At 38.6% G+C, this 18142-nt stretch overlaps 1 protein-coding gene across 8 annotated transcripts in view; it reads right to left on the reverse strand.

Annotated features, from left to right (window-relative positions):
* LOC128733957 (cAMP-dependent protein kinase type II regulatory subunit) overlaps window positions 1-18142 on the reverse strand; it is a 121529-nt gene that overhangs the window by 64861 nt on the left and 38526 nt on the right. The gene's annotated exons all lie outside the window — the stretch shown is intronic.

Here is an 18142-nt window from a genome sequence, read left to right on the forward strand (position 1 = left end):
TTAATTGGCGTTAATTAAAATGGCAATCAGCTCTATATAGCGTGTAGCAGACCAACATTAGTAACGAAACCAACTGCATAAATCACTGTGTCAGTTTCTGTCTGGAACTAAATCGCTAGTTACTACAGGTCTAGTCTACCGTTGTTTTAATTTCTCTTTTAGGCAATCTCTGCAAATTAACCCAGTGTGTGATCGAACAAACTGCTAAATATGATTTTCAAAAGGTTTGAAACCTGCTGACCACGTTGGAAGCTAAATTTATAAATTTTTGAGAAAATAAATGTATATAAAAAGTAAGACACTCGACACATAAATCGTGTTCACACGATCACGTCATCACATGAATTGGTCACTGTGCGTAGCTTATATTCCGTCGATGTATAGCACTCGCTGTGTGTACACAATAGTTACACAAATTAGATCTCAGTTCCCACCCACTACCCAATCATTATTTAAGCAGCAGTGGCCGGGGAATATATGTTGAACAACCAGTTTCTGCTGAAAGAACATCTGTTTCATGACGTAGATATGCAATCAAATGCAGCACTATGGTTGGCTAAGCTAACGTAGAAATGGTTACTTTCGAAATTTAGAATTGAGCCTTAGCAAGAGCAATCAGGTATAAAAGATTATGATGGTGTTGTCTTAAATATATAAAAAAAAGTTGGAATAATATTTCCTATAACTATTCGAAGACGTCGTTAATGGTCATGCCACGTGCCTGCCTTAGGTCACGTCTACCGAGAGCGCTGCGCTGTTGACAACCTGCGTTCCATCTTATCAACTTCATACGTCATCGAGACGGTTGCTAAAAGACACAGCACGCGCGACAGCTTCCATCGTGATTATGTTTATCTTTAATCAGGTCCCAACCTAGACAATCCTCTTCTTTTTGCACTGACCTATTTGCCATCACAAAGAGTTAAATCAAAAACAACCAGTAGCTACTTCGCACAGTGTAATACTAAACCGATAGCATGTAAGGCCGTATCGTACCAAGCTTATTAAGAGCGTGTAGTTACGAAAATTGTAAGTACTTATTTATAGGGCATGTTGTGAAATTTTTAACGCTATCAAAATTGACATAGTAACAACAGGTGATTCACTTGTTGACAAATATGCAAAAGGGAACATGCAAATACAAGTTCTACGCAATGGTGTGCAGCCGCCAAGAAGAGATTTCCCTGCATTCACAGGGAATTTGCATATAAAGGGTGTCCCACAGCAAATTGCATCACGAAAAATCACGCCGTAGAAAATTACCCATTGGGTATTTTGTCTTGAAAATTTGGGTAGAAGCTTTTTGTTGCCGCTGTATTTTAGGGATAAAAAGTGACTTTCCTTATGTAAAAAATCACGAGAAATCGATTGATGATGGTCTCAACGCGCGGAAATGACGGGAAGTAGCTCATTTTGCCCCATCCACCCCTATTTTCTAACAGTTTCTCTAATTTGAGATTCTATGGAATAAAAATAAGAAGAATCTTAGGAAAAAGGTATACGAACAAATTTAGTTTAATACAACATAATCTAGAAGTCTGCTTTGCTCTATTTTACTCAAGGTTTTTGTACTACAGGAAAAATGCCAATTCGATACTTTTACCAGAGATTTTCAAGAAGGCATGTCTGTTGAGTAAGTTGAAAAAGTCAGAAAATCGAACAACGATCAAGCTTTTCTCAAAAATATCGTGGAAACCAATGTTTTGCCTTGTTGTGCCCTAAAACTTGTACTGAAATCTGAGAAAGTATTGATAGGAAAACGAGCAACTGTAAAAGTACTCCGATTTCATTCAAATTTGGTGTGTTTGTTCCTAGTCGAAAAATTTTAGACCCATATTTTTTTATTGGACGCTTGGGGTGCCGCTATCTGAGTTAGGGGAATCACAAAAATCATCATGTTTGCCAAATGTCAAATGAAAGCTCTTGCTGTCATAAAAATTTTCAGGAAGTTTAATTGAAAACAAACAAGTAGTTTAAAAGTTATGCTTAAAAACGTGTTTTGATAAGTGAATAATTATCGCCTGTTTCTCAGTTCTACCAGAAACTGAACGGATCCCGCAAAGGCTTTGTGCCGCGAGCCGAAATGTGTCGGGATAAAACTGGCAGTATTCTGACGGACGATCGTGAGGTGACGGATAGGTGGAAGCAGCACTTCGACGAACACCTGAATGGCGCCCAGGCGGAAAACCATGGCGGCGGGGAAAGCGATTTCGACGGTGCAGCAAACGGGGAAGAGGTGCCAGCCCCAACGATAGGCGAAGTTAAGGAGGCCATCATGCAGCTAAAGAACAACAAGTCAGCTGGAAAAGATGGCATCGGAGCGGAGCTTATTAATATGGGACCAGAAAAGCTGGCCGTTTGTCTACACCGACTAATTGTTAGAATTTGGGATACGGAACAGCTACCGGAGGAGTGGAAAGATGGGGTTATCTGCCCGATCTACAAAAAGGGCGACAAGTTGGACTGTGAGAACTATCGAGCGATCACCGTTCTCAATGCCGCTTATAAAGTGCTGTCCCAAATCATTTTCCGCCGTCTATCACCAATTGCGAATAGATTTGTGGGAACTTATCAAGCCGGCTTCGTCGAAGGTCGGTCTACAACGGATCAAATATTTACACTGCGGCAAATCCTCCAAAAGGGCCGTGAATACAGAGTTCCCACGCATCATTTATTCGTTGACTTCAAAGCCGCATATGATACCATCGACCGGAAAGAGCTATGGAAAATCATGGACGAGAACAGCTTCCCCAGGAAGCTCATCAAACTGATTAAATCTACGATGGATGGTACGCAGTGCTGTGTTCGGATTTCGGGTGGATTGTCAAGTTCATTCGAATCACACAGAGGGCTTCGTCAAGGTGATGGTCTTTCATGCCTGCTGTTCAACATAGCGCTACAAGGTGTTATGAACCGAGCGGATATCAACACGCGAGCACGATATTCAACAAATCTAGTCAATTCGTCTGCTTTGCCGATGACATGGATATTATCGGCAGAACATCTGTGGCGGTGGCTGAACAGTACACCAGACTAAAGCGCGAAGCAGAAAAGATTGGGTTAAAGGTAAATACGTCTAAAACAAAGTACATGCTGGCCAGCGGAACCGAGGCCGAACGACACCGCTTGGGCAGTAGTATATTGATCGACGGCGATGAGTTTGAGGTAGTCGATGAATTTGTCTACCTTGGCTCACTGGTAACGGCGGACAATGATACCAGCCGTGAGATTCGGAGGCGTATTATCAGCGGAAGTCGTGCTTACTATGGGCTCCACAAGCAATTGCGGTCGAGCAGACTAAGTCCCCGTACAAAGTGCACCCTGTACAAGACGCTTATTAGACCGGTTGTTCTCTACGGGCATGAAACATGGACAATGCTCGAGGAGGACCTGCGAGTGCTCGGAGTTTTCGAACGACGAGTGCTAAGAACGATCTTCGGCGGCGTACAGGAGAACGGAGTATGGAGGCGGAGGATGAACCATGAACTCGCACAGCTCTATGGCGAACCCAGTATCCAGAAGGTGGCTAAAGCTGGACGGATGCGATGGGCAGGGCATGTTGCAAGAATGCCGGACAACTACCCTGCAAAGATGGTGTTCGCCTCAAATCCGGTAGGAACAAGACGACCAGGAGCGCAGCGAGCAAGATGGTTAGACCAGGTGGAGCGAGATCTGGCGGAGAGTACTCGGTGTCCGAGGAATTGGAGAGCGGTAGCCCTCAACCGAGTTACATGGAGAAATTTTGTTCAACAGGCTTTGTCTTAGGACGGCAAGCCACCTAAGTAAGTAAGTAAGTAAGTAAGTGTTTCTCAGAGATGGCCAAACCGATTTATGCGCTATTAGTCCCATTTGAAAGGTAATATTACCGTATAGATCACTATTAAATTGTTTTTTGATTAGACTTTTAGTTTGAAAGTTATGAGCAATTAAAGTTACACGTTAAAATTTACAGTAATTTATAGCGATTTTAACCAAGATAATTTATCTAGTTTCAATTTATTTTAGTATTAAATGAGAAGTCTTAACACTGCAAATGTATCTGCCAAATTTCATAAGAATTGGTTCTACGGGTCAAAAGATATTTAAATATGATTGATGGAATTTATTCAAGAAAACTTAAATGACCATACCTTTAAGGGGAAACCGAAAGTGGCTCAAAGATGGCTGGATAAATGGCTACCATTCGAAGCATGTATTGTTTTGCGCCTTAAAAATGTATCTGTATTGGCAGAGCACGCTTTCGCCACGTAATCAGTGCTCCCAGCGCTGTTATAATTTACTAAAACTTGTAATTCAATTTATCGATCTGCTATGTATCAATAAACGCTCAGCAAAACATAATTGCTAATGGAAAATAAATTTTACTGATCATATCGATCATTACGTACTCATAAAAGCGACCAATGTATAATTTGGAATTAGTTAATAGATATTTGGTTACGCACATATTTCGTTGAACTAGCGATTTCCGAAAAAGCAGCAACACAGTATCAAACTTTCGTCACATCAATGAGCTTTTAAAGAGCTTTCAACTTTCGCCGCATCAATGAGCTTAGAGTGAAGTAAATAAACAAAACGCAAAAGCAGGAATCAAAAGCGCAATCCGATGCAAGCGGATAAATTAAACATCCTAGTGATTCTACGCATTATTCAGTTGCTGCTGTTAATTTTGATTGAATCGGAATGCCTTGATAAAGAAAACAAACCCCTTTTTCGGGATGTTTGTAGTCAGTGCGGTTGGCTGCGGATCAGCTGTTTATGTTTGCAAGCTCCGCTATTTGACATGTATTACCAATACTACTGCAATCTATACCTATAAAGAAGGATTTCTGTCTGTCTGTCTGTCTGTCTGTCTGTCTGTCCTGTGTTCCTTATAGAATCAAAAACTACTGAACCAATCGGCGTGAAAATTTGCATGTAGAGGTTTTTGGGGCCAGGAAAGGTTTTAGTGATGGTTAGAGACCCCTCCCCCCACTAAGAGGAGGGGCTCCCATACAAATGAAACACAAATTTCTGCATAACTCGAGAACTAATCAAGCAAATAGAACCAAATTTGGCATGTGGGTGTTTTCGGTGACAAGAATTTATTCTAGGGTAATTTGAGACCCCTCCCCTCTTTATAAGGGGAATTATAACTCCTCTCCCCTTTAAGAGGGGGGGTTTCCATACAAATTTCCTCATAACTCGAGAACTAATCAAGCAAATGGAACCAAATTTGGCATGTGAAAGTTTTCGAGGGCAAGAAAATTTTCTATGTTGAATTAGGACCCCTCCTCACTTTAAGAGGGGGGGCTCCTGTACAAATGAAATACCAATTTCCTCATAACTCGAGAACTAATCAAGCAAATGGAACCAAATTTGGCATGTGTGTGTTTTTGAAGACAAAATTTTTTTCTATGATGAATTGGGACCACTCCCCACTTTAAGTGGGGGGGGGGGGGCTCCTATACAAACGAAATACAAATTTCCTTATAACTCAAGAGCTAATCCAGCAAATGGAACCAAATTTGGCATATAGGTGTTTTTGGAGGCAAGAATTTTTTCTATGATGAATAAGAACCTCTCCCCACTTTAGGAGGGGGGGCTCCTATACAAATGAAATACAAATTTCCTCATAACTCGAGAACTAATCAAGCAAATAGAACCAAATTTGGCATGTGGGTGTTTTCGGTGACAAGAATTTATTCTATGGTAAATTGAGACCCCTCCCTCTTTATAAGGGGAATTATAACTCCTCTCCCCTTTAAGAGGGGGGGCTTCCATACAAATTTCCTCATAACTCGAGAACTAATCAAGCAAATGGAACCAAATTTGGCATGTGAAGGTTTTCGAGGGCAAGAAAATTTTCTACGGTGAATTAGGACCCCTCCCCACTCTAAGAGGGGGGGCTCCTGTACAAATGAAATACAAATTTCCTCCTAACTCAAGAACTAATCAAGCAAATAGAACAACATTTGGCATGTGGGTGTTTTTTTTGGTGACAAGAATTTATTCTATGGTGAATTGAGACCCCTCCCCTCTTTATAAGAGGAATTATAACTCCTCTCCCCTTTAAGAGGGGGGGCTTCCATACAAATTTCCTCATAACTCGAGAACTAATCAAGCAAATGCAACCAAATTTGGCATGTGAAGGTTTTCGAGAGCAAGAAAATTTTCTATGGTGAATTAGGACCCCTCCCCACTTTAAGAGGAGGGGCTCCTGTACAAATGAAATACAAATTTCCTCATAACTCGAGAACTAATCAAGCGAATTGAACCAAATTTGGCATATGTGTGTTTTTGGAGACAATTTTTTTTTCAATGATGAATTGGGACCCCTCCCCACTTTAGGAGGGGGGGTCCTATACAAACGAAATACAAATTTCCTCATAACTCGAGAACTAATCCTGCAAATGGAACCAAATTTGGCGTGTAGGTGTTTTTGGAGGCAAGAATTTTTTCTGTGATGAATTAGGACCTCTTCCCACATTAGGAGGGGGGGCTCCAATACAAATGAAATACAAATTTCCCCATAACTCGAGAACTAATCAAGCAAATAGAACCAAATTCGGCATGTGGAGGTTTTTGGAGGCAAAAATATTTTCTACGGTGAATTAGGATCCTTCCACACTTCAAGAGGGGGGGCTTCTACACAAATGAAATACAAATTTCCTCATAATTCGAGAACTAATCAAGCAAATGGAACCATATTTGGCATGTGGGTGTTTTTGGAGGCAACCATTTTCCCTTTTAAGAGGGTGGGCTCCCATACAAATGAAATACAAATTTCCTTATAATTTGAGTACTAATCAAGCAAATGGAACCAAATTTAGCATGTAGGAGATTTTTGAGTCTTGAATTTATTTTATGATAGTTAGAGACCTCTCACCCCTGTGGTAGGGGGATATGGACTCTCATACAAATACAACAGAAATTTTTGCGAAACTCAAAAACTAATCGAACTCGAGAAATTCGAGACTCTTCCATAAAACATTAATCAATAACAAGACCACACAAACTATCTATAGTAACACTAGATCATTCAGGACGAGCCGGTCGCGAGTGTTGCCGGTGACCCGCCGTCGGAAGCGCCGCCCACTGGGGGCTTGCAAAACTCGAGATAGTGACAAAGATCATCCGAGATTCATGATTTATGTACAACACAGGTTAATTTGTGGCAATACGAAGTTTGTCGGGTCAGCTAGTATTCAAATAAACGTTCAGGTTTATAACGAACACATGAGATGTACAGTACAGTGTTTGTCGCACTAACACAATAACGTTAGCAACTTTCGGTTCCGCCTTAATGGGACCGAACCTGAAAAATAGAATAAAATGTGTAATTTTAATTTTTCAACGGGTGTTTCTTTGGAGCAGTTAATTAATAAAATATAGCACATTTTCTTATACTTTTAGGGCGACCGTGAATCCGCCTATAGTGTCACAATTTTTTGTTTTTTAAACGCGTCCAAAAATTGTGTTTCCACAAAAATTGCAGAACACACTAAATTAAGTAACTTTGCTACATATAGTAACTAACTATTATCTCGTACTGGTTGCGAAATTTAATGATTTGTTTAAAAAAACGGGCTGGTACCGAATGGCCGAAACACAAATGGCCGAATCACGAATGGCCGAAATCCAAATGGCCGAATTTCAATAACAGTCACAGAAGGCCGAATCACGAAAGGCCGAATCACGAATGGCCGAATCACGAAAGGCCGAATCACGAAAGGCCGAAATTTTTTGGAAAGCCTAAATAACTACTCAATAAAAAACCATGGATTGGCAAGTAGTTAACAAATAACTTTAATCAAACAAAAAACAAACTACTACTATTAAACAAATGAAACATGCTTTACGAACGCCTTTGTTTAGCGCTTAATAAAAGCGCAACTGCGACAACAAAATTTTTGCTGCTCATTTTGTGAGCATTAACACATTTCGAGTAGATTTTTTCGTCTATTTCTCGACGCGAATTCGGAACATCCCCCTGAAGAATTCTAAGGATGTTCCCCTTTATCGCCCTTTGCTCCACCCGCAGTTCTGTGATGATCCTGGTCATTGACAGGTGATGGGAACCAACAATGGTTGTCCATCGTTGGTGCCATGCTTTCAAGTTGTTTGTGGTCCGCGGTAGCTTGTCAACTGGCTTAAAATTTGACAGAGTGGGTGAAACAATGGCTTGTTGTTCCGGTTCCTCCCAGTTATGTAAGTATTCCGAAAATATTTCTTGATTATAAATACATCGTCATTATAAGATGCGAGACGTATTTACTGTGTTAGTAGCAAATGTTTCCTAAATGATTCAGGGCGAGACGGCCGTAGGCCGCGAGTGTGCGCCGGTGACCCGCCGTCGGAAGCGCCGGCCACTGCGGGGGGGCAGCCCCCCCGCAGAAACCACTACTATTTAGGTGCATGCATTTTCCTAGGTTTACTGTCTAATAGGGATTATCCCTTAGTTGAGTCCGAACGAGCGGCAGCGAGTAAGGACAGCATGTATCCAACGTTTGCACGGGTTGAAGGCTATGAATATTTTCGGTCGAATATGACATTCGGCCATTCGTGTTTCGGTAATTTGCGATTCGGCCATTCGTGATTCGGCCTTTTGTGATTCGGCCATTCGTGATTCGGCCATTTGGTATATTATGCCATTCGTTATTTCGGCCATTTGTGTTTCGGCCATTCGTGATTCGGCCATTTGTGTTTCGGCCATTCGTAGGTAATCCAAAAAAACCACTCTAAAATCAATTCTGCTTCACACGATGTTTTCATTGCTTTCAAATGTTCTACAAAGTTATTTAGTAGGTTAAAATACACTCTGAAGATTGTTTATCGCTAGGATGCATATGAATGATAACTAGCACAGCGTTAACAAACAGTTGAATTAAGTTCCGACCGAAGACGTGTTGAATTTCTAAATGATCATTTCCAGCTAAAAACGCTTAAAAAGCCATTTTTTACTCGACAATTTTCGATTGGAATTGGAATGTGAAAATGCCGCCCAGTTAGCTTCGAGATCGAGGTAAGATGCTGGTCTGACAAACCAGTCGTCGTATGTTCGAATCTCGGCTAGGCGGTGCTGCTAGATAGTGTCAGTAGGATTTTTGCATTAGTCCTGTAACTGTCCTGTACTGTAATAGCCGGCCGCGAAGTCTGTCGATTAGGAGTGGTCAAATCTTAGAAAGACCTTTAAGCCCACAGCTCTGTTGGAATGTGAAAATAGTTTCTTTCTAAACCTAATATTTCCATGTTTATCTATACCTAGAAAACTACTGAACCAATCGGCGTGAAAATTTGCATGTAGATGTTTTTGGAGCCAGGGAAGGTTCTTATGATGGTTACAGACCCCTCCTTCCACTAAGAGGAGGGGCTCCTATACAAATGAAATACAAATTTCCTCATAATTGGAGAACTAATCAATCAATTGGAACCATATTTAGCATGTGGGTGTATTTGGAGGCAAGAATTTTTTCTATGATGAATTAGGACCCCTTACCTTTTTAGGAGGGAGGCTCCCATACAAATGAAATACAAATTTCCTCATAACTCCAGAACTAATCAAGCAAATGGAACCAAATTTAGCACGTGGGTGTTTTTGAAGGCAAATTTTTTTCCGATAGTGAATTGAGACCCCTCCCCTCTTTAGGAGGTGTATCATGATCCCTTCCCACTTCAATAGTGGCAGGTGGTGGGTTTTAGATGCAGGATTTTTTATGATGGTAGGGGGATAAGGACTCTCATACAAATAAAGCAGAAATTTTTGCGTAGCATAAAAACTAATCGATCTCGAGAAATTTTAGACTCTATCATAAAACATTAGTCAATAACAAGATCGCCAGAAACTATCTATAGTAACATTAGATGATTCAGGACGAGGCAGACACAGGCTGCGAATGTTGCTAGCGATCTGCCGTCGGAAGTGCCAGCCACTGCAGGAGGCAGCCCGCCGTAGAGATCACCTCTATCTAGGTTTATTTATTTTCCTAGATCTACTGACCTCTATTACTTTCCTTCAGTTGGGTCACCCCTGCGAAATGGCACTTTCTACGAAGAGATTTTCCGTGGAATGGTACATCCCGTATAAGGTTTTTCGCGAAATGGTATTCTGCGAAACTCTATTTCGCGAAATGGTATTCTGCGAAACTCTAAATTCCGCGTTATGGTCAACCGAGAATTGGTGTTCCGCAAAATGGTATTCGGCGAAATGGTTTGTAATGACACTCTGACCTAAAATGAACAATCAAAATTTGGTTCAAATCCGTGAAGGTCGATTACACGGTTATCTGATACTTTGCATGAGTTGACTCTAATAGATCATTTTTAGATTTCACATCTGAATAACTTGAGAACGGCTGGGCCTAAGAAACAGTTTATATAAGAATTTAGTTCAAAGTGATGCGTATAGAATTTGACTCTGTCAGTTTTTTTTTTAATTACAAATTCAAATACAAATCAAAAATAATATTTGAGCTGGAAATGCCTTTCCTTGTTCCTTTCACCACTAGGTTGATTAAATCGGGTTTTAGTTATTACGTTTATGCCTCTTCATGAGGCTTTCGTTTAAAATTTTAATAGAATAGTTCATATTTATAGTTTGCAAGTCGTTGAACCACAGCAACCATCAACCGGGTGTACTCTACCATAATTATTAAGTGCCAATGAGCAGTTAACACATCTATAAATGATGAAAGCGAAAATAAAAGATGCACAATTATAATAAAACTTAACAACAGCCTATCCGCTGCACGATGAACGAGCGCTACCCAAACAGAATTGCACTCGATCCGGAATCTGTAGAACTCTAAGCTATAAATAAACACATATGCTGGTATGTTCTTATAGGCTGAAAGATGTTTCTTTCTTCGTCAAACGGTTTGTATAACGCAAATCAGCGAAAACAGCAAACGATCGGAAGCACAATCACAGACATGCATTCAATGTTTGTATTATTTCGCTACAGGTACATTGGCGCGCTGATGCATGGAGCTATCGCGCTTCATTCATTGGTCGGTATAAAATAACATTAAACTAAATTATAGAAAAATAATTGCATATTACGATTAAAATAAAATAGATTGAAAAAAACTAATTATAATACATAAAAGAAAGGTTTTATAAAGCAAAATGGTTATTTAATAACAATCCCAAAACGTGAGAATAATAGACTAGGAGTACTTGATTTAAAGTTTATCAAGTACATAAATCGCTGATGCTATTTAACGGAAGTAGTTTATAACTAATTGAGCTATTAGTAAGTTGATTTTAGACCGAAAATTAAATTCATACCAATTATAACGCCACAATTGGAAATTGATGATGGTTTTTGTTACAGCTTTTTGTTCGGGTTATCGGACAGAGAGGATACGAATGTATTGCGGAAAGATACGTATATTTGAGTGGGTGATAAGCGGCTGGAGCAGATAGTATGCCGGTCTGCACTGTATCGTAGTATGTATAAGTATCCGTAGTAGCCGCCGATTGTTGAATAGGAATCAACGTCGACAAGTAAAACAGCATTCTGCCCCGACGAAAACATCGTGCGCTAATCGTATTTATCTCACGAGGTAATTGAGATTTACAAACGCTTGAAGCGGATTTGAGATAAGTGGAACCTTTAGTGGCGAATTGCCTGGTAATTGCAGTTGGTAGATAATGATTGATGAAAATATGTGTGCACACATGGCTAGCTTGGTGAGATGTTAAACAGATAAAGGTACGTTATCTCATGTACAGTTAGATTTATTGAGTAAAGGTACGATTGATCAATATGTGGAAGGCATTGTACATCTTGTGGGTGACTACAACATCCTTAGGAGTGCAATAATTTTAAAAGACCAGAACTTTGATCATTTTAATTTAATTTGAATCAATCAAAAAGTATTCATATAAATAAATTTATATTTTTCATATTTCGTTTCTTTGTAGTTTATTATTTTTTTAAGTACACAGTATGCATAAAAATGCAGAATTCGAATAGGAGGAGCATAGTTCACACTGCACCTGTATAATGATGTACACGTACACGTACTACACATTAAATGCGTGATTGTGACAAAGTTGTATAAATTTCAAATGTGTGAAAAAGCACGTGCCATGTTTGTTATCTACCGAGCTTTGTGTGATGAATCTATCTTAGAACTCGCCACAAATAGCTTAAGGGCTAGTCAGCTTCTTGCAAAGCTATTTAGCCGAAAAAGATGCAACAAGCTTGGAATGGAATGTCATTTTTCATGCACACGATGTGTATGGTATAATTAATGTACACAACCCATGTGCCTCTGTTGGTATTAGCACAACATACATTTTCCATAAGTTACAGTAATCGTGTGTTCGATGCATTCGTCAACAATAGGTGTTTTCAATAGGTACATCAGGTGTCAATTTTGTTACTATTTTTGAGGTGAACCAACCACCGGTTGAAAACCCCATTAAAATGCAAATAAAATTGTTCCTATTTCCTTCGGTTAACAGGGTTGTTGGGAATTTATTCGATCATATAGCTTAAAAAAGAAAGTGATTTGAGGACTAAACGGTTCACCGTGAATTGGTTTCAAATTCAACAATCTCATGAAAATCAAGAAATTAACAACAATACTCCAACGTTTTGAAGATATCTTAGTAACTATGAAGGTTTGAACAACTTATGGATATAATATTTTATTCAGTTTCATTTTGATGTTTGCTTTTCCACTGTAGATGATACTTTCTGATAAAAAAGTTTAATTTAAATGGCCTCGATGGATTTTATTTCGAAATCTTCAGATGAATCCAAAACATTTCTCCACTCGCCATTTCCGAGGAGGATCTTCAATGGTTTTGATTGGGTTTTGTGCATCTGGAAAGTGTAATCCGGCATTGGGATCTTGAAAGATGAGCTCGTCAGATCAGGTCTACATAAAAAAATTGCATAAGATTGAAACTGATTCTTATCACTGAATTAAGAAAAAATGATAGAAATTGTACATCACGTCTTGTAGACTTGCAGCAGTAGAAATTTTTCGGAGGTAGTTTACATCAAAATATTAATTTTTTCATTACAATTATATTTATTAACATAAATCCTCCCATGTTTTGGAAGAAGCCCATTTGTGATGGAGGAAATATGGAAAATGTTATTTTAAAGTAGATTTGGTGCGTTCAAACCCGCTCAGTGGTGCTCTTTCGACTGTATTGCCTTATGGAGGCAAATTCGGTAAAAGTCCTGAGGTGTGAAACATTTGTAAAGTTGAATGAAAGCTACAATCTTTCTGAATTGAGTACTGCATTATTTTGTGTATTTACGTTGTAATATTGCTGTGCTGACATCTTTCGTTTTATTACCTTTTGCTGTTTTTAGTTTCATATTCACGCGAAATTATTCCTTTTTTAATCTATGCGATATTCAAAAAACCCCGAAAAGGTCAGATTTCTCCATTGGCTTCCATTAACAAGGCATTTTTTGTTAAGTTCAACATTGAACTATCGGAAAACAACTGAACTGAACAGTTCACTTTAAATTTATTCTTCTTAGTGAAAGGAGAAATCATAGCTCACAATTTTGCTATCGAGTAACACATCAAAATGTCACAATCAAATTAACGGACAGTAAACCAAAACGATCGATTTTCCCCCGTCTCGACCTAGTATAATATAAGCAGAAAATTAAATTGGCTCACTTGAGTGACTCAACTCGGTTTAGATGATAGTAAAATTTGATGTTGGGTCATTCGCAAAACCACCAGCTATGCTAGTAAGTATATGGCACCCAGTGTTGAACTCACTGGTTTTATAGAATATATAAAAAATTATATATGTCAAGGGTGAATGCCCATTCATAAAATTTGCTTATCAAATTATTGGTTTCGTTTAGCTGTAGTAAAGCAATTTCCTCCCTACGCACAGCCCCGAATTGCACCCGACAACGGTTTGCATTCCGTAAAACGTGACGGACAAGGACGGTGTCATCCTTTTTATGTGCCGCTCTTAGCATATAACCAGCAGACGACGCACTGAAAATATTTACGCCCAATAAAATTGATGGTGGAACAGAAACTATCTCTCGTGCCGGATGACAGAAAAGACCGCAGTGATATCAAGCTACATGTAGATGTAGCATTAGCGGCAAAGCATATCATGAAAATCTTATCGCGGTAAAAGTTGTCTGTCTGCCAATTAATTCAGCAGCCAGCTACGCACGATTTCTCCGAAGGCACACGTCAACAAAATTATCGCCTGTACTGGAGCACACTGCCAGACCAACGACGATGGTTGTTGGTAGTGTCGAAAATAAACGCGATCACTGGCTTGTATTAGTATGAAATCATTTGCTAACCGGAATATTTACATGTTCTATCGATTAAACATATGTACTTCATCACTAATTGAAGCATGAATTGTTAGGTAAGCGTAAAGCGACATTTACACATTAAAGTTCTCACAACTAATGAACACAACTAATTCATGCCACACTGCGGTTTAGTTAGGGTTGAGTCACAGACTGTTTGCTGTTGAATAATTTAGCGAGCATTATAAATAAATTCACTTCTCTCACTTATAGCAAATATTTGCGTAAGAATGAATGAATGCAGAGTCAATCTCTGGTTTGTCAGGCACATTGAATGAAAAAAAGAATTTATTATTTTATTTTTATCGTCAACAATTTGGGAAAGTTGCCAATAAATGTCGACTATTTTCAATGGTATAGCATTTAGTAAAAAAAAATCCAAAAAATCCAACAATCATGAGAAGCAGATATCATAGTTTTCGCCAACCTTGATTCACATTAAGTGTATGACGTTACTCCAAGCAGCAAAATGCAAGTCAGAAAATCATCCCACGGCTAGCCAGTGACGGTGACGAGACTATCGCAGCTGATTACTAGTATTGATGCTAACCGGTTGAAACAAACCGGCGTGCATTACTCAATGGCCTCTACGATCCCGTCATGGGAGGGTGATTGATTGCATGATCAGGTTTGCTTGCAAATGTGATAGAAAATTACTGCACGCTATGAGAGAATTACGACCAGTGCGAAACACAACATTCCTACTTATTTTGATTAATTATTCACAGATGGAAAACATAGAAGGTGCAGCATAAAACTTGACGTTGTATCGAGGACATTAACATAGAACTCGATACTCGACACGTTTAAGTAAATTTTATTAGGTACATATGGGAAATGATACAATGATACAATACTAATAATAAATCAAGCAATTGTGTTCAATTTACTTCAACACCAATTATGTTAACACATTCTAGTTCATTCTATATATTTACACCTTCATGTATATTTATCAATACAGAAAAGTCTTATGCTACCATACAAAGAAAATGCTTTCATTTTGCATTACAGATTACCATGGTGACGTAGTTTGTTTATTATCAAACTTAAACCACGTCGCATTACGTTTCCTACTAACACTGTCTCGTGCAATGCAATACCCAACTGTGAATTCAGATTGTGTCGCTTTCATCAATTATGCTCACTTCCCTGTCTGGTAGGATGTAATCAACCGGTTCATAAAATAATTTGAGATTGTATATTTTCAGCACCATTTATATAAACTGGAAGCTGACACAAATGCCTTGGTATGTCAGCAACCGTGTATTCACGTCAAACTCCCTCCATAGTTAATTTTAAAATACGGAAAAACATATTAAAGCATTGCTGAATCTTAAGATTAATACACTTTCTGATCGTATCCTCGATTTTGCAAAAAAAATAACAATGTAGCTTTACGGCATGTGTGTATTTTTTTTCTTCTTTTTTTCTCTAGTATGTGTCTATCTTCGCAGTTGATTCAAGCTACGTTTTACTGCCAATGAAAAGCAATTTCATCTATAAAATCCACCGACCTCCTAGTTGCTACAACTGAGGTTTGTATAGCATCTCGTGTCTCGTTCGAATGACGAATCCACACAGTCGAAAGATACAGTCATGGCCATTCATAAATTGGTGCACACAACGCAGTGTAGCTGCACGAGTAAAACAGGTTTGTCGCGTCACGTGGTGAAACTGCACACTTACAGGTGCATGCTGCGAAGCCTCCACAGCATAGTGTTTCTGATCGTATAACGTTAAATCTGTCCGGTCGTCGACACGATTTGAGCGTAAACGAATGTTGACTTAGTTTCGAAAATAGTGGCCTGTTTAATTTTTACGAAACACTGAAACTTAAAAGAATTTAGAATCACAGAGTAGGTTTGAAAATTTATTTCCCATACGGTATATGATTTTTATATTTTGTTATCTAACGGGTGACAACTAAAATTTTGGAATTTTTTTCTCAAGCTGTCAAAAAAGACAAAGATACATGAAGAAAATCTGATTTACCGAAATTAAAGATACATTATACATTGTTGAAAAAAAATGAGTGTACATTTGAAAACGGTCCGTAATCGGCTGTTCGCCAAAGCTTTCGTTTGACGTCGAAACAGAAGCGTTGTACGGCCGTCATGTCAACTTTGCGATTGCATCTCTTGATTCTACCAATCCACTGTTTGCAATTCGTGGTTCTCCAGTTATTTTTCTACACCAAGGATCGAATGGGTATTCATGAACGATTGTGTTTTTTGGTGTAATGCGATGATGCTTTATCCGGTCAAAACACGTATTGTCCATCTGCATAATGTTTTTGTAGAAACAAGATCAAAATTATCTTCAAACATTCGTCTGGTGCATCTTAATTGATAGCCAAACCAGAGGGCTTGTTGCTGAAAAAACGAGAAAGAGAACGATGTTTTTCTGTGTCCATAATTTTGGCTGGTCTTCCACTACCTTGCTTGCGAATAGTTGTTGGGCATCTTATGATATGGTAAACAGTCGAAGCCGCAACATATTCGCTTTTTAAATGTTGTACCGTATACTTTTTGTCGAAATTTCTGTGGCAGTTCGTAGAAGTGTACAACGTGCTCCCGAAATGCTTCTTGTTTCGACGTCATTTTAAGCAAACCAAGGCAAGCATAAACAAAACAAAAAATATTAACAAAAAGAGGAGAGAGAGAGAGCTAACACATACATACTCTCATTTCTTTCTGAGCTCGTTTGTTGTGGAGAAAAGGGGCCTCAAAAACATTCCAAAATTTTAGTTGTCACCCGTTACCTCATGAGATTGCAAACTGTGACATTTTTTCATAAATGAATTCGGTTCTGAAAAATTTTTCGTACTTTCCATACTTTCGATAGAAAAAAATCACTTTTTTGATGTGATAATTTAGATTCACTGTAACGGACATTACCGGAATGTATGACCAAAACGCTCAAATGTACCTCTAACGCTATGAACGGTAATGTCGTTAGCGTTGGGTCACTGTGTTTTACTGACCCTACGCAGTCTAGCGAGTTACTTTCAGTTATCGAAAAAATCAGCATTCAACAAATGAAATGAATTTTTCAGTAACGCCACTAGACACACAGGCAGTTAATGTACATTGAGCCTATGCTCGCAAGAATTTTGTTTTAAGATTTTTTACTTAACACTTTAATTCTAATCACAATAATTGTACAACTAAACAAAAACTCTTGCTGCATATACCTAAAAAAATAAAATTCTAATAGCGTCTGAACTAACCATTTATGATTGAACACACAGTGTAAATTATATCACAAGCACTTTTATGTATTATACTCTTGATACTCACAGGTGCTCTCGGAAAAAATCATTCAGTTGAAATAAAAATGATTCTCTTTCAAGTTCAGACTCAGTATAGTAGGGTTTATTTCTAATTCCCGTCGTACTAAGGAAAGCCACTCTAATTATCATCATTTCTTAGGTGGATTTAATGAATACTCTAAAAGTTCTGCTGCTGATTTGACTCAAACACCTTTATCTTCCGATCCGTGCCCCTTGTATTCACTAAAAAACGATTAGTAAAGTATTTTATTGAAATTACGGAACTTACTTTATATCTTAAATTCGTCGTACCGTTTTAAAATCCCTCCATCAACATTTTACAACGTCCGAACTAAAAATAACAATAATGTTTACGAAGCTAGCGCGCATGTATTTGTGTAGGACGGGATGACAAATGTTATTCTGCAAAATTTCTGCAGGTCATGCAAGTTTTCCCGGCTGCAGAATAACGACTTTGCGTTGCGTGAGTTATTTTCATTTTATGAATGACGGAAATTGAAACGTTTACTTCTTTGTCGCACGAAAAAACGTAGAAAATTTGG

Source organism: Sabethes cyaneus, chromosome 2 (genome assembly GCF_943734655.1).
Source record: "Sabethes cyaneus chromosome 2, idSabCyanKW18_F2, whole genome shotgun sequence".
NCBI lineage: Eukaryota > Metazoa > Arthropoda > Insecta > Diptera > Culicidae > Sabethes > Sabethes cyaneus.